The sequence below is a fragment of the Columba livia genome, chromosome 9 (assembly GCF_036013475.1).
Source record: "Columba livia isolate bColLiv1 breed racing homer chromosome 9, bColLiv1.pat.W.v2, whole genome shotgun sequence".
Lineage (NCBI taxonomy): Eukaryota > Metazoa > Chordata > Aves > Columbiformes > Columbidae > Columba > Columba livia.
Genome location: NC_088610.1, coordinates 19,732,232 through 19,755,513, shown reverse-complemented (window position 1 = coordinate 19,755,513; position 23,282 = coordinate 19,732,232). Strand labels below are relative to the sequence as shown.

Sequence of the window (23,282 nt, the reverse complement as noted above, 5' to 3'; positions counted from 1 at the left end):
AAATCTCTGCTTCTATCTCTGGCGGAGTTAGCTGATACATTCATCACTTCTATCCATAGTAATGCAGTAATTTTACACAATTAAAACTTGTGCTGAAATACACTGACAGCAGAGGAACAAGAAGCTTGATTGTTCCTGTAAGGATATACTCTCATATACTCTCACAAGTCTCACGTCTTGTTCCACCTTCCAACCCCCCCCTTCTCCAAACAGCAGAGATGAGTGTGAGGTCAAAGCCTAAGAAGAGCTCTCCTCTCCCAAGCCTCCACTTTTTGAACACTGGCAATTAGCATCTGTGCCATGGTCCCAGCCCTTGGAGTGCGTGATTAGGAAAATCTCAACTTTCAGTGGAAAAGTAAAATAAAGGAAAAGTCTTTTTAGCTGATATTGCCATAGGGAAAATGCAGCTTGAAATGTGATCCAAGTGGCTTAAGCACACATAGGGAAATAACAGGAAACCCATACTATTTTAATTTTGTAAAATTCATGGCTCTTAAGCCATGTTTAGAATTCCTAGGGATCTGGCTCATGATTTGTGGATGCGTGAAGCTGGCAGTACTATGCTGTTTTAAGTAACCCAGATCTCCCTTATTCACACCATGTAGTTGCATGTCACAGAGGGCTGTTTTCCTGTTCTGCTTTCTCTTCTTCTTTTCAGTTCTGATCTGGACCTGGATTAACTTCATTTTTTCCAGTGAAATAAGCACTCCACTTCTTGGGGTAGAAATCTTAGTAGTAAAGCACATTTTAAATGTAAAAAATGAACTAAATTTTCTATCTGTGTATGTTATTATAAGCAGTGTAGTAAAAATTGTTATAATGCCATGACATATCCTGTAAGCCTCAAGTAGGTGTATAATGAATTCTCTGGTTAGAATAACATTCATAATTACAAGACATGAAGTGTTTCACATCAAATTCTTTGTAGCAGCAGCAAAGATCTCACTTGATTCAAGAGCTATTGGATGAGACCTTTGGGCTCAGTATTTTTTTTTCTCTCATTGATAATGGTTTTCCCATGAAAATGAGATATTCCTTGCTGTTAAGCAGCAATGGGTGATATCAGTGTGGAGGCAGTCAGGTTTGTTCCTCTGCCCATACAAAGGGGTGATGCTTCTGCCAGGGGGGAGGGTGGATGGATGGATGCTGTGGAGGCAGCACCTCTGTTTGTTGGTCTCGGCACATGGGGCATTTCACACTTGCCAAGCTGTAGGAAATAAGTTAGGTCAGCCATCATCTCTGAACTGTGGTTTGAAGGTTAAAAAACATTTTAAAATGCTGTCCTGGGTGCAGAAATAGTATAGTGTTATTTGCTGCTGGAGCAGGTTTGGAGGGGAGCCAAAAAAATTCCCTCTGGCTATAGGCTGTATATGAATTGAGTTCAAAAGAGAGATCACTTGTTCTTGTGTACTGACAGGTATTTTCAATTTTTTGCAGCATGATTTCATTACTCATAGTTACCCAGATTTATTTTGTCCGGCTGGAGGCACACACTGGGCACAGGGGTAGATTTAATTTTAACAGAGGTTTGGACCTGGCTGTGGTTATAGAACTATTAGTCTGAGGTGGAGAAGGGAAATCAAACTCAGATTGTTGGTTTGCCTCTTGGCTGAGAGCTTATCAAGAGGGAAATAAATTTGCAGTAATAGAAGCTGGTCCTGGCATTCCCTTATGCAGAGGAGGAAAAGGTGATGATTAAATGGAGGTTACACATTAAAACTTCATAGCCAAAGGTGAGGAGGGAAGACAGAGCAGGATGCCCATCTGTCCCATTGGATGCTGCAAGCTTCTGGGATTTGGCTTTATTATGGACTCCAAAGAATTCAAAGATCATCTTTCTACTTCAAATGTGTAGTATATGTGCTGCCAATTTAAATTATTTATGTTTTATTTGATGATTAGTTTAGTTGTGAGTTGTGAGGAAATCCATGGTTAGCCTTTATACCATAATTTGGATTTCTTTCTAGTCACTCTGGTTAAATAAGTCTGTAAGGTCAAATAAAGATGCGGGTTAGAACTGACTGGATTTTCTACTCATTCTTGTGCTGAAGAGAAGAAAGTTTTCTTAGATACCTTTTAATTTGCATCAAGATTTTTTTTTTACCCTTCTGAAATCAAGTTTTTTAGGATAAGAAATGCAAACCTAGATTGGTTTAAAAGGGAAATAAGGACTGTGGTTATGCAGGCATAACTAATAGTTTTGTTCTTATAAAGGCTACAACAAATCCTTTAAATAAAAATGAGCCTTACTATCGCTATCTTGCGTGGTGTCATATTTGGGGTATCAGCAGAGCAGGTCCTTTGACTGCATTGTGTTTACTGCCTGAATCTGGCCATGATAAGCCAGTGTAGAAGCTGGTGATGGATGTGTGATACACATGTGAGCTAAAACTGGACTGAAAAGAAGTGACTGCAGTTCCTGTGTAGTAATGGCCCAGAAGGGCAGAGCAATGTTACAATCTTTTACATGGAAGAGTGCATTTATGTACACAGAAATGCAGCTTCTGAACTTGCTTCTTGCACAGACGGGTTCTGTATCTTTGCCTTACAAGGCTGTACTTTAGTGCTTTTTGCATTTTGAAGTTCTTTGTGCTATGCAATACATTAAATATAAATCAATTAGGGCTACTTCTTGCTGTATCTGACAAAATTGCATGAATTTTAGAGGAATATTGATGAAAAGATGGGACCTTAGGAAATAATACAGTATAAGGAGGTACACACTGGACTGTGTACCTCTTCAGTTGTTTGTCTAATCTGTCTTTAAAGATTACCTGTGATGGAGACTACGTAAATTTACGAAGCAATGTGCTGTTTTGTCCCTGTGTTTAGAAATCTTTGCCTTATGTCTAATCCTTTTACTTACTGTTTTATACGCAAAACACACGGAAAGTACCATATTCCCTTCCCTTTTGTGTACTTGGAGGTTATCGTCACAAAACCCCTTCACCCTCTTTTTTAGAGTAAACAGTGCTGGTCTTTCGATCGTCACTTGCAAGTCATGTTTTCTAGAAGCTAAAAGATAATGTACTGTCTTGATGACCCACGTGGGAGGAGGAGGCTGCCAAGTGTAATTCTCTGAGAAATTATTCATACTCCAAGAGATGTACTAATGAAATATTTCATAACCTCATTAATATGAACATCAGCATGATATCTTTTAGATTCATGAAAGTTTGCATTGCTAATGAAGTTAAGTTTGTTTTACTGAGAATGAATTTTGTAGCATAAATTGAAAGAAAAAGACTGAAAGTATATGCACTAGATGTAGCCACAAGTGTGACAGCAAAGCACAGCCTGTACAGCAATGGCTCAGTGTTCAGCTCACTGAGGGTCTGCAAGCTGTAGAATGTCCAGGTTCTACTGATATTAAAAATGCCAGTCTCTATCATAATCTCCATACAAAGCCTGTCTTATTCAAGTGAGACCACTTGAAATGCTCTGTTAGAGGTTCTGTTGTACTAGTCACTTCTAATATTTTTGCATTAGCAGCTTGACTCAGGCATATTGGTCTCCAGTGCCCTCCCGCCTTACAAACTTTTTTCCTGGTGTTATTAGTTATGTTAATGATGTGATATATACAGACATAATTTTTTTTTGTTCTTACTTTGGAGCAGTAGAGTAAAATTGAGGTTTTTCAGCATAGCATGAAAATAAGTATTTTAAGTATTACTATCTTCATTCCCATCTGGTCCTTTGTCTCCCTAGCACTTCCTTTCCCTCATCTTCCTTTCCTTTTTAATTTTTCCTATTTCTTTGCTTAGCCACTTGTAATTGCTACTATACAGCCTTCTGGGAATGCCCTGATTTTGAGAGGTGTTTGACAGAGCCTTTTCATGGAGACATTCCCTTCTGATGGAAGAAAGAGGAAGTGCTCACTGTGCTCTTCAAGGGCTGGTCCAAGGGGCTGTTAGCAGGTGCTTATCAGATCCACTCTGGTTTTTTTCATTTCTCTGCGTACAGGACTTTGTATTAACATGTCATGTTCCTGTGGCTGTAAGTCTGGCAGAAGCCTGCAAAGCTGGCTTCAGAGGCAGAAGTACTCTCACGTCTGAGGTGTCTTTTACCCCTCTTTATCATGTGGTCTGCATCTATTCTGCTTAAGAAAAATGCCTTTATTACTTTTGCTGACAAGGTTGAACAATATGCTTTCCTTTTGGAAACGGCTTTGCTATCCTTTGTGAAGGCTCTTGCTCAGATAGTGACTGTCAGACGTAGGGCTGGCCACAATGCTCTTCTACTGCACGTGATGCAAGTTTCTCCCATATAGCAATGGTGTACATGGCCGATCCAACAGAGGTTGTTCCATACACAGAAGCCTGAAGCTGTTTCCAACTTATTACTGACTGCTGTTGCTTGCACAAAGTGGTGGGTTTGACTGATCCCTCACAGATCTCACCAAGAGAATTTAGAGTAAGAAAAATGGTCCAAACTGTTTGAATCTTCTTCCCAGTGGGATACATTTTTATATGTTAATTCCTATTAACTTATCCACAGGCAATAGACAAAAGAATTAGGAACATATAAGATTGGCATAGAGCTATGTAAGCTGTTCCTGTTATAATTGATTTAGAATAATTGAATAATTTTCCTGTAGAAATCTCTTCTTCCGCAGAACACTATTATATTCTGCAATACCTTTGTTCCTTCAGTTAATAGAGCTATATAACAAATGCATATCTGCACTGGCAAATGTAGACCATTTGAACTCTAAAATATTAATTTTAGATGTACCTATGCCTATTTTAATAGTAATTTAAAATGATCCTAAGAAGCACATGTTGAGATAATGAGATCCATAAATATTGGTTGGCATTATTGATTCACATGTATTGCTTCCGTAGATTACTTCCATTTTCCACATTTCTTTTCATGTCTATACTAATCAAGGGGTTGGATTTTTAAAGATATTTATTTATACTGAGCCTTGCATAAATACAATGAAATAAAATTCTCCAGTGGGAGCAGAATTAAGCCAGGGTTTAGCACTGTAGGAAAATTAAATCTTTAGTTTTTGTTAAAGATTAAGAAAAAATGTTTAACTTATTATATAAGCACAGGGGAAGTTACTTACTCTTTTCCAAAAAGCTTGGGGGAACATTCCTTGTTTTTCCAGTATCTGCAGAAGAATCCTTCTCTGGGAATGGGGAATGGAAAGGCAGGAATGTGCTGTAGGAATGAAACCTCACTTTCAGCATAAACAAAGCAAACTGGTGCAGGCTCGTCCAAGACAATACGTGTGTGTCAGCTTTGTGAGTGAGGTCCCCTAGCAGCTCTGGGCTATGGTCAGGACATTGGAGTTACTTTTATTGTCTTTCAGTGTGATATTCTGCTTTCATTCTCTCCCTATGCAATTTATCCAAGCAAAACTGAGACCTTATGAGAACAATAAAAGAGAGACTTCATCTACTCTGTCAACCTAAAGTGATTCAGTTATACCCATTCATGTTTTGCAGGGATGCTCATTTTTATGTTGGGCTCTTTTTGGTTATGTGTGAACCTTTTCTGAAGTCATTTTGAGATAATCAAAATAACACACACTGGAAGACTGCTCACACAAATGTCAGCTTTAAAGCTTTTTTAAACCACCTGTGGCAGCTGTCCGGTGTTAACAAAGTGCATCCTCGTTAGAGAAAGGGAGTATGTTTTTTCCATGCGCTTGTTAAAAAAACTTGTCATCTACTATTGGAGAAATACTTGAAAACAGAAAGTAGTTTGCAGAGTGCTTCTGAACAATGGATTTCACCACTGGATTGAAGTGCTGTCATGTACAGTGTCATTGTACTTGCTGTCTCTCTCACCTTTCTGCAGAAGAGCACTGCAGACAGAACAGGGGTGGGAGAACTTGACATTTTTTCATACTTCTTATCGTTGCCTTTCAAAAGCAAACCTGTTTGTCAGACTCTTGGGCTGGCTGGTTAACTGATTAGGTTAAATTCTGCAGTGAACTTTATATTCCAAAAGTATTTTCCTATCATACAAGTTTCACGTTCAATTCAATTCCACTAAAATTTTTTAAAAATGTATGACTACATGTGTGTGTGAGGTTTTTTTTTGTTTGTTTTTTTTTGTTATTTTTTTTCCCCAAAAGAAATATATTTCATGACATTTTGAGCTTCTTAAAATGAGTATTTAAAAATATTATATTTCTGTTTCTATGCTATGGTACAAATGCACAAATGAGACTGAATTCTAAGCCAATGCAGGTTAGGCCTTTTTTTTTTTTTTATTACTAGGGATTTTTGTTTAATCTCTTGGACTTGTATAGCCTAGATAATATAGCCCATGATCTCCACCTAGCCAGAGCTGACTTGCATTAATGGTGGGACTAATATGATGGGCAGGGGGATGTACCATTTGCATTACAACCCTGCCTGTCAGAGTTCAGGTTTCTAACGTAAGGGGCGTAAGTTTCATACGGAATTAGTCTCCTTTGTGTTTGTCATCTGCTTTGAGATTGACAGGTTGAATTACTTACAATGGATGTTTTCCATTCATAAAGTTTTTCATCAACAAGGTAAAAGGAAAACAAATCTTATGTGGAAGAGATGACATGTCAGCATTTTGTTTTATTGGACATTGATGATACAGTATATCACTAAAAGCAGTTTTAGAGCCTAGGAAACAGCACTATTGATCTTCTGGAGTCCTGTTGCCAGAAATTGTATTTAAAAGCTTAACACTGTGATGTGTAGCCTCATGGCAGCAATGTAACCAAGAACAACCTTTCCTAGAGTTCAGCAAGCTTACAGTCTTAGTCATACAGTGAATTTACTGAGGGACATATGTTGCCTTTTTGCTGTCTACCTGTAAACCAAACTGTTGACTATCTGGAGAAAGACTTAATTGAAAACACTGACATCCTGAATATGTAATCATCCAGAGGTAGAACAATTTATGTGTTATTGCCTCTCCTTCCCTCCCCCATTTTGAGACATATAAAATACAAGTTGTGTTTTTCTGCTTATCATCCAATTTTTGAAAAAAAAAAAGGTACGGAAGGTGAATGTAAATGTATAGTAAATAATGGCTGGAATTGCCAGTACCAGAAAGAAACAGTCTATTGCACTTTATTAGTATTACCAGTTAGCCAGCGAGACATGCTGTTAACACAGTTATATATGTAAAATTAGTCTATACTCATGAAGTGCATTGTTCTAGATTTATACTTGCACCTCTACTAGAAGGGACTAAATAGTACTTACTTAAAGGTATATATATTTTAAATTGAGTTTAAAAATAAATACTGCACTCACTATATTGTTTAAATGCAGGTTTTGAGTTATTTAATAGTGTGTGATATTTTAAATATTTACATACAAACGTCTGCCCATACTTCAAAATGCTTGTACTGTAGAAGCATGTCGATGAAGAAATAATGCATAAATGCATACAGGTTTGGAAGAGCATGAATAACTTTATAGTTGAAGTCTTGGTTTAAAAAATGAATAAGAATCCTACTTAGCTTCTTAAGATTCATGCTTCCTTTTTTCTAAATGGACCTAGAGTAATTTGGGGCTGGATTTTCAAAAAATGTAGCTCTCTGAAAAAAAAAAAAACCCACAGGTTTTTCAGAAGTTCTGTGTTTCACACTCTTGACCATGGGTATCTAACTGGAGTATTTTTTAATTCTTTCAAGACACCTTTTGGTATCGTTAGGGTCTATTTGTAGTGTCTTGGAGACCTGATTTTTAGCTGGTTTTAAAAACAATACCTAATATCTGCTTTAGAAATTCTACCTGTTGCAAATGCAAGCCACAAGATTAGTTTCCAAGTAACCTTTTTACAGTCCAAGCCATATAAAACAGAATAGGAAGCCTGCTTTTTTCTTTTTTTCTTTAATGTGTCATGAATATAGCTATTCTCTGATCCTATACTGCTTCACTGAAAGTGAATTGTTGCTGTTTCTCATGCCCTTTCCCGTGAACAAATGTGTTTCGGTAACAATTAGAGATTAACCATTCCCTTAGGCACCGAGCTCTTAGGTGTTTAGCATTTGCCACTCTTTCTGTTAGCTTTACAAATCACTTCATTTTTCAAAAGTGGATGGGAATGCTCTTAAATGTGGTGGGGAGTATACTTCTATTTTAAGTCCTTTTTTTCCATTTAGAACTTAGAAATGGAATAGGTACCAGAAGCAAAAGATTATGGCAAATAAGTTAATAAAATCAGCTCCAGTTTCTCAATGCCTTAGACAAATGCAAGAAGTTTTAGTGTTTTTTTTTTAATCTGTTTTTTTTTTTTTCTTTCTGTGCTAGTGTTTCCTCTCTAATAAGAATGTGTTGTTGTTTTCACACAAATATAATTTTTGTATGCTTTCATACAGCACTTGAAAAGCCATTCTGATTTACAAGGCAGATGTCTTAAGAATTGTGTCTCTTCTTTCCCATGTTCTTATGCCCCTTTCCACAGAGAACAACATAGCTACAACATGACTGGAAAACACTTTAATCAAAAAATATAGCTTTATTCCCAAGAACTACTGTGATTCTTATTCACAACTCAGTGGCCAAAGCTAGAATTACTGCCTCTTAGATTTCAACATTTCATTTCTTCAGTTTTCATTTCATTCTACATTGGTTAGGGAAAAAACCTCACACCTTTATTTCCGTTCAGAGAACAAAAACCTCTGTATCTACAATTCAGATCTACATCTAATCATTGGAAAAATGGGAACTCTGCATGTTAGTCTCTGATAATATTTGAATATGCACCAGGATTTTTTCAGCATTGATCTGTTTGCAGATGCCTGAGTGCAGTGTTTTAACCAGATATTCAGCATGTTTCTATTAGATTATTACCCACCCCCCACCAAGAAAACAACTGAACCAACCAACAACAACAAAACCCAGAACAAACACAAACAAAACAAACAAAAAAAACCCTCAAACAAACAAACAAAACCAAAACACAGAATCTGAAATAACTGTGAGAAAACTGCTTTTAACAAAACAAACCCAAACAACAACAGCAACAAAAACAAAAAATGGGGTGGTAGGGAGGGAGCCACAGAAAATCCCCAAAGCAAAAAACAACCCAAACCAAAAAGTTTCTGCTACAACAATAGTATTGTTTCTTCTCAGTTGAAATGCAACAGTAGATTGTGCCATAACTAGTCTAAATCCTTAGATAGAGATTTTGGCCATATGGAACACAGACTTGGCCTTTCATTTCTGTGAGCATCAGCAAGGCTTTAGTCTGGGATGAGAACACAGCTATGGGATAGACACAGCAACAGCTGTACTCTATATTCATGCTGCGCTCTATATCCTCCTCTGTCTGTCCTACAAACTGGAAACATGTGGTAATCATGTCTGTGGATTTTGTTCTTGCTGTATCCTCTAATTCTGTTTTATTTGTAATTTTAGATGGACTCAAAGCTCTAGTCCCAGATTTACAGCAACATGGTGTGCTGCTGATTTCTCACGAAGAAGTCATCAAAAACCAGCTCTGAGAAGCTTCTGCTGTGAAAGAAGTGACGTGTTTGCAACTCAGAAGCTAAGGAAGCTGCCAAAAAACATAAGGTAACATTTAAAATGAAAACATGCCATTTTTTTTCTGAAGAATGGTTGTATGTTGGGTAGAATCTCAATGAGAGAGCTTAGGAAAGAGTATGTTTCCCCTGCAAGGAAAAGACCACTACTAACTCTGAGCACTTTTACCACATCAAGTTAACAGTTGTCTTTATTATAAATCAATTTATAACTTGGGGAGTGGAGAGAATTTTTTTTGTTCTGCTCAAGGGGTAGAAAAGCAGTAGGAAGAGTTCAGACATGCTGAATTCCTTGAAGTTTAATGGGATCAGAAGTATTCCTGAGATGGGACATACAAGCAGCTTGTATGGAGACCTGTAGTTCTGTCTGCACTCATCAGAATGACAAAATATGACTCCGAGGAGCAAAGTACCACCTATCGAATACCTTGCCTGTTTTCTGTGCCGGAAATGGGACTGTGAAATAGCTACTACAGTTTCACTGTTGTTGAGGGGTTGTGCCTGTGATCCAAAACCATGAAGTGCTACAGCTTTGCCTAGAAAATGTCAGCTTGGATCTTTTGTTAGAAAAGGTAGTAGGACCCTAGTTATTATTCCTTCTGCCATAACTGTGTGTGTGGAGAGAGTGTGTCCTTGTGCAAAACTCTCATGGAAGCTCTTGCTCTTGAGATATCTTTCATGCATTTTGTACAGGAGAATGATGCAGGAAAATCATTTTGGTATGTTGGACCTGCTTCGTGGGTCAGTTTGGTAGGAAGGTGAGACTATGGCTGTCTTTCCAATCCAAGTTATTCTTGTGACTGTGCAGTCTTAGCAGCACACAAAAGAATTGTTCACTAAGAAAGCCTGTTGTGTGGAGTGTGGAAACTGATATGGAGGCTCCTCATTTCTGTATCACCCTGACATGGAACTGACATGGAACATTCAGCCTTGGCCAGAATCATGTTTCTTTGTGACCTCAGTTTGAAAGACCGGGGCATCTTTTGGAGAGTGTTGAAGATGCAACAGCTGCAGGTAGTCACTGTCTTTATAGGGGAAAGGGATTAATCTAGAGATAATGTTACAAAGAATTATAAAAATAATTGCCTGCAGCAATTATAAGGGCATTTTTTGACAGTTTCCCCTAAAATTGTCTACATGATTACCCATTTTACAGATGCAGTTTCTGTTCCAACATTTTTTGCTGTCACAATCAATTGACTACAATTAATGAGGTAGCAAGAGAGTTATTTAGACTGTACAAATCAGGCAGTTAGCCTGCTAGCTGCTAAGATTAACCCTTGAAAAATGGCATGAGTACAAAAATGCAGGTAGAAATATTTAGTTGCCTGCCTCTCATCTCTATGCTTGCTTATTTCTTCTCTTGTCCTCCTTCCTCTTTCCAAGACACATGTAAGGCTTGGCTGAGGCACAGCTGAAGGCTTCACTTTAAAACCAGTAAAAAATAAACTGCTGCTTAATTCACTGTAGCCTTTGTGCATAAGCAAGATGTTATGTTTCATGTTACGTGGTATAATCACTGCTCCCTGAGGACATCACACCTTGTGTGTTCTTGCCTTTCAAACGGTCAAAGTTTTATTAGTCCCAAGTGAATACATAAACCTCTGGAACATTTTGAGTGTGGTGCTACTATAACATGGGAATTTTTTTGTATGTAAGATAATATAGATGTTTCTTTGTCTTCTGTGTGAAGTATCAAGATCTGGCCTAGGTATTTACAGCAGAGGAAATCTTGTGGAGGTGTTTCCATTTCAGCTTACTTCCCTCTGAAATATATTTTGTAAAAAGGAAAGACTGACTCATACTTCACAACTTGTTAGCTGGGGTATGGTCCTGGGGTGTGGGACAGCCGAAATGATATCACAGTAAGTCATATGCACAGAGACTTTGCCAAGAATTGGGCAGAGTGGACTTGTAATCGTCCATATTCACAAGGCCACACACGTTCTTGTTTTTACAGAAGTTGCAATGTGTAACGTAAACCGTATGACTTGACTCAAAATGGAATAGTTTTATTGTCTCCAGGTGGTATCTCCATGCCCCTTATGTCACTTCATAGTTCTATCACTTGTTATGATACATGTAGCCTTGCTTTGTGAGGGCAGCATAAATTGCTGTTTTGTTAAATGCCCCAATTTTTCATTCATTTTAATTATTATTGAACTGTGAGGAGAATGTACTCTGCAGGAAAAGAAAGCTAAAGAGGGAGGCATTTAAATGAAGATTCTCTAGGAAAATGGTCTCTTCCCTTAGCAAGAAAATGCTTCTGAGAATAAACCTTTTGGATTCTCATTTGGAATTAAGATTATTTTCTTGATGAAAGGTTTAAATTAAAATTTTCAGCTTCATAGGTCTATATGCTTATGTGATTTAAGAAGATCTATAGTGGCTATGGTTTTTGATATATTTTAAGTAATTATAATTTAAAGAATTGGGAGGTTTTGCAGAGGGAAACATCACCTATAAGACATGAACATTCTGAGGATCATCTATGAAGAATTCAATCACTTTTTCACTTCATGAAATAGAGAAGATGGGCTATCAGTGTCTTCAATTTCCTATGAACAACAGTGCAGGAAGAGAAATGAATGAATTAATTTGAATGCATATGTTACTACTATGGAATCATGATCTGTTTTGGGGATCAAATTACAATGAACTTAAGGTTGAACACTACATTAGTTGTATAAAGAGTCCAGATACGCCAACTTCTCTGGACATTTCACATAGTATTCTAGGAGAGAGCCATTGTTTTTCTTCACCCCAGCTTTTAAATTCTGTTCAGCCCTTATATCTTTTTTTTCCTGAAGTCAGGAATCATCAGTTTCCTTGTTGCTTCTTTATTTCCTCCACAGTTTATATCTTCATGACAGAATTGTGTCTACTTTTTGCTCTTTGATCTTATACAAATGGATAAAATGTCTGGATTCTCATGTTGCAGTCATTTAAATTCTGTATAGCACATCTGACTTGAGTATAATTGTTACTAATTTACTCTGATACAAAGGTGATTGGAACTAGGCTCCCAAACCAAATTCTGTTAACTACAGCTGTGTTATATCAGTGAAGGCAGAGAAGCTGGTTGGTTGCATCTATTTGAAACTCTTATTTTTCTTGCCAAAACCCTCACCCATAGTCAAGATGTTTAAAAAGTACTGTCAAATGAACTTTGTTTTGGATGCTTTGCACACATTTGTAAACCAGGCTGCTCCCATTTGATTTAGGCATCTAGATGCAGTGGTTGGTTTTGGCAGCTCTGAGGCAGATGGTTGTATAATGGAGTTCTTGTGTAAGACAGTGCTGATAATTGGTCCAAGAGGGTTAATCCTCCGTCTAAAAACCACTTACTTCTTAACTCACACAAGTATATTGCTGGCTGAAGCTTTGCGTGCCCATTGTGACAACATGTCAGCACTCCAGTGGAGTGTTGATGTTTCAGGGGAGTATGTTCTGCTGTAATGGGACTTCAGCTGGAAGCATGCTGTGAACCTGACTGCCTGCAACCAAAGCAAAGATCTCTGATTTCTGCCCAACAGCTTCTGGTTTTTTGAAAGTAGTTCTCCTTTGTACCAATTCTTCTATGTCTTCTGTATCTATAAGTGTTCAAAGTTTAGGTATGAATAAATCAGGCACCATACTGTGTCTGTCAGTTATTGTGGAAAAGGTCTCATTTTAAATCCTTTTATACCTACTTCTCCTTAATAAGCAAAACAAAACCTAAGTGGCATAGATTTGGCAGTAGACAGAATTTAAAATTCCTGAACAGAGAACAAATAGATCTTAAGGTACCGTATTTCCTTTCTAATGATGATGATAATAATAATTTTGGTTTTATATTACCTTTCTCATCAGTAGTTCTTCAAGCACTTTTTCTAAAGAAGCTGGGAGTTAACGCACTGTCTCGACAGAGGAAAAACATATGGACACCGTAAGATCTGGCACCAAGATCACTTAATAGCTGGGTGGCAGTGAAAGCCTAGCACCCTCCTTAGGATGGAAGTGTTTTTTCTATTTTTCTTTCTCTTGGTAGCTTTGGATTGCCAATATGTTTATTTAGGAGATGGTAAACTGAAGTCACTGACATTGGTGTCCAAATGTTCAGAGAAGGATATTACTTTTGCAGTAAAGTCCACTTGTATTTTGAGATGCTGAGGTGTTTGCAGGCTGAAGAGATCATCTGAACTTTAAAGCACAAATATGGAGAGTTTGACTTTACGCAGCATTGTGAGAATTAACTGCGCTGGTATTTTCTGCTGGAGCTGCTTTATTGCTACCTTCTCCTAAAGAGTGAGCTTACTTTTAAGCATGTGAGATGTTCTGAAGGGAACTGTACTTTTGAAAATTTGGTCTAGCGTAATAAATATTTGAGTATTAAGGATAGACGTGAATCTATCATAATTGCTTTCATCAAATATGGAGACAAGCAGTCCTTTTAATCCATTATTTACTCAGTAGATGGTATCTAATTATTTAGGCCATTTTTAAAGTCAGTAGAAGCCTTAACTAATTCTGAACTATGTTTTGACTCATGCCAAACTCTCTTGTCTGGGTAAAAGATGAGAAACTGACTCTCTTATGGGTAAAATACCTTCCTGTTGTCAGTGAGAGCTCTCTTAATTTAGCCACATAGAATTCTGTGGGGGAAAAAAATTTATATATAATATATATATAAATGTGATACATATAACTGTGATCTCTTTAATGGTTCATTCCATGCTGCTTCTATTGACTTCTGTAAGCTGAATGGGGAAAACAAAAATTCAGAAACCTACAGGGCAGCTTTGTGACCCATCTAACTTTCCTTCCTTCAGTTAAAAAGCTATTTACATCAGCTGCAAATGATCATATTCCATTACTACTAATAAAATGCAGTTATCAGTATAGTGCCTTGCACACAAATAATTAACTTTTTAACTTGGAGATTCTTGTTGCATGTAAAATAGGCGTGATAAAAGTAGGCTCTGGGCTGATTTTTTTTCAAATGTGTCAGATAGACTCAATGTACTTTTGAGCAAGAACAGTCTTGTAGCCCTTGATGCTGCTGAGATTAGTCTCAGGACTGCCTTAAATTGCTCCAGCTAGTAGCTTAATTGTTTCCATATAGAACAATTCCTAGTATCAAAGGAATTCTGAATTAGGGTAATTTTGTTGTGTGATAGAATAACAGATTTAATGATAAGGGTGTTCTGCTGCCTATCTGTATAAAGACAAACATTTATCCTAGCAATGAGCTTAGATCTATGTTTTTCCCACGTTTTTGGTCATTTGGATTCTTACTTCCAGATTTGCCCTGTTGAAGTTGTGGTGGTCTGGCAGGTATTGGATACCAGATTTGAGCCACAGAGCCACACACATCTGTGTGTCAGGAATGTTAGAACCCACAGTTCTGTTTCAGACCTGTTGCTGTTGAATATTTGCTAGTTTCTTAAGTGCAGAAGATGCACCTGTGCTGAACTTAGAGAACTGCTAAATGTTAGTTTTGTCATGACTCAGATAATTGCAACTACCTGAAAATGCTTTTCAGGATTCTACATCAAGCAAATATTTCGATCAGTTAATCCTATGCCCACCACCACCTCGCCTTTTTTTTTTTTTCCCCCTAGTATGGAACATGCATACAAGCCAACAAGTTTTATTTCAACTGTAACCCCGTGTGACTGAAAAAGAGCTGAGATATAAACCCCTAATGATTGCTTTTACAGTGGAAATCTTGACAGAACTTTAGATCAGGTATAGCGGCACTAGGAGAAAGCTATTATAGCTGGTTTTATTATGTGGCAAAGTATAACCAAATTCTGATTGCTACAAAAAGTTTTATGAAAGGGTCAGTCCTACTGCTGATGTAAAAAACCGTGTCCATCATTTTCATCTGGATTTTTTTATATTCTGAAGTAATTTTATGTGGATCAGGAACAAGGGTGAAAATAACAGGAGCAACTCAAGAGCCTGACCTATTGTAGGGGAATAATGATACATGTAAACAGATCTGTCATCCAGAGTATTGTTTCATCACCCAGAAAGCAAGGGCAACTTGCCTGCAAAATCGGTTTATTTTTCCTGTCCTCTTTTCCCCTACCATCCTAGTGTTCATTTGGAACATTTAAAATCAATTTTGCACATATTCAACAGCATTAGAAAAATATTAATCCTGATCTGGGCTCCAAATCAATTTGTTGTCATTTAGAAAAGGAAAAAAAAAATAAAAGAAGAAAGGTTTATTTGGTGTTTTTTTTCTTATTTTTCAACCCCATATAGACAGAACTTTGATTAAGGAGCTTCTAATAGTACCTACCTGCAACCTTAGTCTGGCTATCAAACTGTATGTGTCTCAATATTTTAGAGCTGTCTATAAATCCTGGCTCTCGAGGTTCACCTTGAACCTGATAAAGAGTAGCAGCGTTGCATAAAGTCATTGCTAGGCATCTTTTACATTTAATGGGTAAGCAGGAGTATGTGATAGAGCTCTGATGACTGAGTGTAACAGAGTCAGAGTTTGCTATGTTTCTTCTCCTTCATATGGCCTTGAAATGGTAAAGATTTCCCTTCAACACTAGGAAAATGGTTCCAATGCCTAGTTTTACCAGCTGCTAATTTAAAAAAAATTCCTATGGAAACCTGTCTCACTGCAGCTCTTGGCTTTCATTTTTTCAATTTTTTGTCACTAAAAGCCACCTGGTAGCAGACTTTGTCCCCCTGTTTTTCATGCTCTTAACTATCTCCTTATTAATGAGGTGCATAGAATTTGTAAAATTTGTCACTGTGAGATAAGGCCTTCTATTTTTTAATGTCATGTCCATTCCAGTATTCATTTAATAAACATAATATTTTCTTGAAAGGTCTCACCCTGTAGTGAGCGCACAAGACTTTTGGACCTGTACTTTGTAGAAGGTCTACAGAAGTTCATACTAAGCAGTAGCTCTCTTGAATTTAGACATTGAAGAAAGCTGCTGCCTTCTGCCATACCTCCTTGAATAGTCTTTGAATGATGTGCTGAAAAGACTAAAGCAAGTTTAGAAAATCAAACTGAATGAAAGAACCAAGCAGTTGGAAGTCTCATCAGAGCTATACAGAACAGGTAAATACAGCTTCAGTTTTAATTTGTGAGCTCTATTGGCCAGCAAAAATGAGGTAGTCAGAGGTTAGACTAACTTCTGACAAGAGTAGATTCTTAAGCAGTATGAAAACTGCAACATATTTTGCTAGCCATGCTAGAGTAGACTGTATGAAGCCATATGGGAGACTGCTGAATGCTGTGTTACATGTATATTTGATGTGGAGTGAGGTTTTTTTAAACAGAAAAAATCATGGAAATTTCAGAAGACTTTGTTTCATCAGCCATAGATCAATCTCAGTGTAGCAAAATGGGAAGAGATGTTTCTCACCTAAAAAAAGAAAAAGGACTGTGTCTGTGCTCTCAAAGACACTACTGAAAGAGTTCTCAGTAAGTATTATAGACAAAGCTGATAGACTTTGACAGGAAAAGGAAAGAGTTCAGTCAAGACTGAAGTATGTGACAGTGGGAGAGTTGCTCAGCTAGGTTAGTTAAGGACTCACATTTAAATAAATAGATACTTATACTTAATGATGTATTACTCATTACTGTTGTGGGATTTGTCGTTGTTGTTAGGTTTACCTCTGCAAACCTGCCCCTAAGAATAAGTATTTTTTGGTAAATTTAGTAAAATTACAATGGCATATCCCACTATTTTTATCTGAATGTTGTGAAGCACTTCATATTAGCTATAATTTCTCAATACATAGTTAATTTTCTTGACCATATTGTACTTTCCTCAACAAAAGACATGTCCGACCAATAAATGGAGGTATAAAGCTTTTGGCTGGCATTATTAATCTTTATTTTTCAAGTGCACCTATTATCACTTTTCCTATGATTTTCCTGAGAGATTGTGTCAACCTGCATCAAATTGTTATTTATTCATTGTCCATTTGTTTGTGAATCAAAAACATTTTTGATTGCCTTCTTCTGCTCCTTCCTTTTTCTTCCCTGTTCTCTGGAATTTCTCATGTTCCAAAAATTGCCAAACCTAACAATAATGCTTTAAACTTGCATGGGTTAATATTTTCTTTTTCTTCTGAGAGGTAATTGTTTCTTTCTGTACGGTTAAGAACACAGACTCTCATATTCAGCAGCAAAATGGAAAACAATGCTTAGCCATAAAGTGAGGGTTTACTGCCTTGGGTTTGCCCTTATACTAAAATTTGCATTTTCTTAATCAGTTTGGTATTCCTGTACTAATGTCTTTGAGAGAGGGCTGACAGTGATCACCAATACAGAAAAGTAGGATACTTTTGCAAGTCATTCACATGTGATCGTAGAAGTGACTGATTTCCAACCCTGAAGACCAAAGCCAACACTATTGGCAATATTGTTCCAAGGTAAAACTGCATAAGTGAACTCGAAATTGAGCCCAATTCAAATGTCTGTCATGAAAATGAATGGTTTGAAACATTCTAAATTTAATTCCTAATCACTGTATGTGTATTTTTAAGAGTTTAAACTATGAACTGTGAGAACTGAAGTTTCAGATTCACAGCTAGCTGAAGTTCTTGGACTGACACACAAAATCATCCTTGATAACTTCTAAACTGCAGGAAAGTATAATCAACTTAATTTTTTTCTGTTACTTACAATTCATCTAAGATTCCTTATAAGTACTGGATGGCATATTTTACTATGTTGAATGATGGATATATAGGTGTAGCAATTTTTTTTTTTTTTTTTTTTTTTAGGATAAAGATGTTTCTCAAGGCCCTTCAAACAGCTGTCATTCACATAATCCTTGTTGTCTTTGAGTTATGATAACATTCCTTCTTGTCACATCACACAGATCGTAATGAAAGAGAAAGATTAACCACCTGGTTACTCAGGCCCATTTACTACTAAATGATAATAACTGCAAATCAAAGTGAAAGGCGCTGTGCACTTTAGCATGGTACCGTACAGCAGTGCCTTCACTTAACAGATACACCCATTATCACCTTAATCCTCAGTAGAGTGGCAGCATGAGAAAACTTGTTTAATCCATAGTTAAGCAGGAATGGGTGTTACCATATTTTCTTATTGCACTGGGTATGTTTTCATTAACATCTAGATGGATATTTTGTTTTCCCTCACCATTCTGCCTACTCTCATTTGATTGACACCAGCTTTGTAGCTTCTCAGGAGATGGGTTGTATCTAAGCACTCAATTTAGCATTTCAAATGTGTACCTTCTTTCTTTTTTTCTTTTTTTTTTTTTTTTTAATTAAGCACAACTTTTTGAAAGTTGATGGTTCTTTGCTACAACATTTTCTGAGACGTAAAACTTTAAGACCAACAGTATGACTACATCAGTCAAGTGCCAGCAGGAAAGAAAGTCTCTTAAAAAAGAAGCAAAAAATTAATCTAGAATCTGCCTTGACTAATGTTTGTGAGACCTAAGAAAAGAAAAAATTAGCAAATAAAATTTTTAAGGACTGAGGAGGTGGAGAGGGAGGAAGGGTGATATTCAATAAAGATCAGAAAATTCAGAAGAGCTTGACAAAGAGGTTTTTTTCCAGATGTTGTAATGTGAGCAGGCCACATGGTAAGTTTATTTGTAGAAATTCCTCTTGCACTCATTTCTGTGTTTTGGAAAGAGCTGTTTTGGTATTTGTTTCCATAAACATCTTGATTTAAGTATTTCACATATATCAACCGCAAGTGTGTTGAAACAAGAATAACACAGCGGCAGTTACAAAAAGTAAGGTTGAATGTTATGTTAAATGTGACATTTTTTGTTCTATCCTGTCATTTCCTAGAGCTTTCACTGAAGGCTCTGGTTTTTGTCAGGGTCATGGGGATAAAACAAGAGATGGGGCTGAGTCTTAAGATGAGCGTTGGAACAGGCTGCCCAGGGAAGTGGTGGAGTCACCATTCCTGGAGGTGTTTAAAAGTCATTTAGGTGAGGTTCTTAGGGACATGGTTTAGTGCTAGAGTTAGGTAATGGTGGGACGTGATGATCCTGAGGGTCTCTTCCAACTGAAATGATTCTATGATTCTATGAGCTGCATGGGGAAAGGAGGGACCATTAGCTCTTGTGGGGAGGAATGCAGGAGCAGCAATATCTGCCCATGCCTGTAGGGGAGTTTTGCAGCATTAAAAGCATGTAAAGGGAGAAAGAGAGATGCCTGAGTGCCATAACCACTAGGCTGTTATGGGGCATATGAGTGTGTCTTCCTGACTTTTGTACAATTTTGCAATGATCTCAGTTCTATCTTGAGAGAACAAAGGAAGTGCTAAATTGTCATTACTCCCCCACTGCTTCCCCTGCCAATGAAATTCTTGTTTTCTAGCCAGCCAACTCCCCAATTACTCTCCCACTGAGAGATTCAGGTACTTGTCAAAGGTCTGTTGTATGGGCAGGAACTCAGCCAGGTTCTGTGGGACAATGCAGAGTATTAAGCCCACGGCAATTTCTTGTTCATTCCAGTTTTTCTTTTGCTGTATGATTTGGTGTGCCTGATCATGTAAGGTGTACAGTATTGTCTGTATTTTCTGAATTAGTAAATAAAACTTTTAATTAAAAAATAATTGGTTTTGCATTTGTTACATGATTCTTCCTTGTGAGTGTATCAGCATAAAATCCAAGCAACCTTGTAGAACTGATAATTCCATGCACATCAGTGAAATTACTGGGTTCCTGAAAACTCATAATACATTTTTGCATTGGTAGACATTTGCCTTACCTGTGTATAGTACTAAACTGATTCTCCAGAACAAAACTAGACTGCAGACTTCAGTCATGAAGCAGTCATATTTAAATGGAAGACAGGGCTTAGTATACCCCCATCTTATCAATACTTCTTAGTACAGTTTGTACTTTCATTGTTTGCTCCTTTTAATAAGAAACCTTCCCAAATCCTAGGATTTGAATAAATGAATATTTATTTTAAGTAGAATGGTAAACTATCCAAGAGTTTGTGTGTGCCTGGGTTTATCTGTTGGTTACTATATCTCTGAAAGTTCACTCTGAAGCACAGATTAAAGTACCAAGCATTTATTTAAATGTCGTGGCCCTCCAGACATACTCATCAGGCAGCTGGAGGGATAGATTGAGATGTCTTTAGCTTCTGCTTAGAAACACAGCACAAATATGCATAGCAATTCTTTACTGGTATGATAGAAGTGGTACCTCAGAATTTGAGTTTTCAGACATAAATGGGTCATATGCAGAACATTTCCAATCCTCCTTTTAGGTACACTTCTCTGGTGTGATTACTGTTAGTGGTGTCATACGTCAGCTTCCTCTGTTACTGTAAAATCAGGATGTAGAATCAAGCAGAAATATTCTGTCTCAGTCAAAATGATTGTTGGGGTGACAGGTTTCTTTGGGAGAGAAGTAAGATGAGACCAAGTTGTGCTTTAGTTCCTTCATTAAAGTGATTACAGACTTCTGTTGTTCTGGTAGCACCCTCTACAAAGGGTGCCAAAAAGCCTTCGACAATTCTTTGCCAGGCCTGCTGAACAGAAGAGCTGGGAAGAGGAGACAGACCCATGTGTAGGGCTGGAGAGTATTATTCTTTGCAGAAAGGGCCAGACTAACAAAATCATGATTCAGTTGGGGAAGGTGAAGCACCAGGCTGCCTCTGAGAGGGGTGTCACGTTAACACCACAATTACTGTGCAGTTGAAATGCAGCCACCTCTTGTTTCTTCTAAAGCCTTAGGCAAAATTAGTTAGCAAGTGCAGACTATGGGGTGGAGAGCTCAGTTTGAAATTACTGGAGGAATTTGCTGCATTTAGTTAACCCATCAGAATGCCTTTCTGAAGCCAAGTTTTGACCACATTTTCCTTAAACAGTGTAACTGGTTTGCCCCTCTAAAAGTCACTACTTCTACAGTGCCTTGTGCAGGTTTTTTTTTCCTTACTTTTGTGTGTTTGTTTCTGTTAAAATGACAAAAAAAAAAAATCTATAAAGACTAGCGTGACACTATACTTTATACTTGTTCATCTGGTCATATGAATTTTAAACATTTTTTCACAAATAGTACTTTGGAAACATTCTTGGGAGGATTTTGATAATGCTTCTTAAAAGCATTTATATGAACAGACATAGTTTTTTGGTGATTGTGATCTTCATAAAGATTTATTCTCAATGCATTAGTATCAACTGAAAAACATTTAGAAGAAAATGAACAATATCTGTTTCTTGATTGTGATAACGCTCTTTTGCATCATTACTGGTAGATATCTCAGAGGCAGAAAGGTGTTGCTATTTAGGAATGTATATTTCAAATGCTTATATTTACAGTTGGGTAAGTGCTTATCTTCTCCTTACTTTGTTTTCCATGTGGTATCATTTGTCCAGCCAAAGATGGAGATAATGTACAGTTTAGGCAGTAATTTTATTGTAGTTTTTAATCTTGACCGGAGGATACATTTTTTGGCGGCCTTTGTTAGCCCATACAATTTAAGATAATGTATTTCACATCAAAGCTTGCCTCTTTCTATGAGTTTGTTTTAGGAACTGTGAAAGTAAATCAACCCCTTTGTGTGGGAATTAAGTAATTCTTTTCTTGTTCATATGAGAAATATCATATGTATCCTTTATAGAAGAGTTGCAAAAAGCATATTTAGTTCCTGAGTGGATTCATCCTTTATAGTTTCTGTTCACCATGTAAAGTAATGTAATTACAGTCCCCATGATAAAACTAGAATAATTCCCTTGATTTAAAATGTAATATTTATTATTCTTATTTTCATTTTTAATTTATATTAATCTGTAGATGTTTGAAATTCTTAGTATTGGCACAAATTTATTCATTCTTTAGGGGGCTCGAAGTCCTTTTTGAGTAAACTTATAATTAATAAGAAATGAAAGCATGACCACTTTTCTCCAGATGAATTGGCAGGGTCTGGATTCTGTGTACAAAGGAAATAATCTTAAATGGTACATTATTACCTTGATTTTGAATTGTAAGGCACTTTGTCCTGTGCAGGATGAACAGCTCCTGTGCGCTGCTGCAAATGGAGAAACTGTAGGAAAGTTCAGGGCTCTGGCAGTAAGAGAACTTGATCCTCCCCCTTTTTTTTTTAAAAAAAAACCCAAACAAACAAAAGCAAGCAAACCCAACTTAATAATGTCATTTACTTCAGAAATCTTTCTACTCCACTCCTCAGCCTCTGCCAATCAGGTGGTGTGATTAAAGTTTCTACTCTGATTTTGTTTTCTTGTACATGAAGCGAGGGTGGCACAGAAACCCTGTAATCAGCAGAACCTGGCTGGGAGGTAAATCCCTTCAAGGACTGGCGTCTTTGCACTGTCACCGCTTCTCAGTGAGATTACAGGAGAATGATGTTTTGGATGGCTAGTCAACCTTGACAGGTCTGTGGTAGAGCTGGTTACAGAATCTATTGCAGACCTTGAGCATTTCTATTTAATTCTAAACACGGAGATGAACCACAGATACTCTATCTGAAACTTGATTTTAACTCATTATTGTTTCATGCACATGTCAATTTTACCTGCTCTGTAATGGTAATCAATAGCTAAAGAAACACATAAATTTATATGGAAAATTATTTATCAAAATGTTTGTTGTGCAGACTGTTCTTTCCTAGTCTCGCATCATCAAATGCTATTTATTGGCTTTCATTGGATATCATTGCTTACTACATTTATAGGTAGAATGTTTTTTGCTACTATCTGGCCCTGTATTTGCTTTTCAAATTCAATTGTCTATACCAAAGAGAGTGAGGAGGCTATTAAACACAATGATATTTATTCAGAATACTGATTATATAGCAT

At 37.1% G+C, this 23,282-nt stretch overlaps 1 long non-coding RNA gene across 1 annotated transcript in view; it reads left to right on the top strand.

Annotated features, from left to right (window-relative positions):
- The window catches only part of LOC135580198 (uncharacterized), a 64,412-nt gene that overhangs the window by 25,736 nt on the left and 15,394 nt on the right, over positions 1–23,282 (top strand). The window contains exon 2 of the long non-coding RNA XR_010474510.1: positions 9,369–9,524. This is a non-coding gene — a long non-coding RNA (uncharacterized LOC135580198). The remainder of the gene's footprint in view (positions 1–9,368; positions 9,525–23,282) is intronic.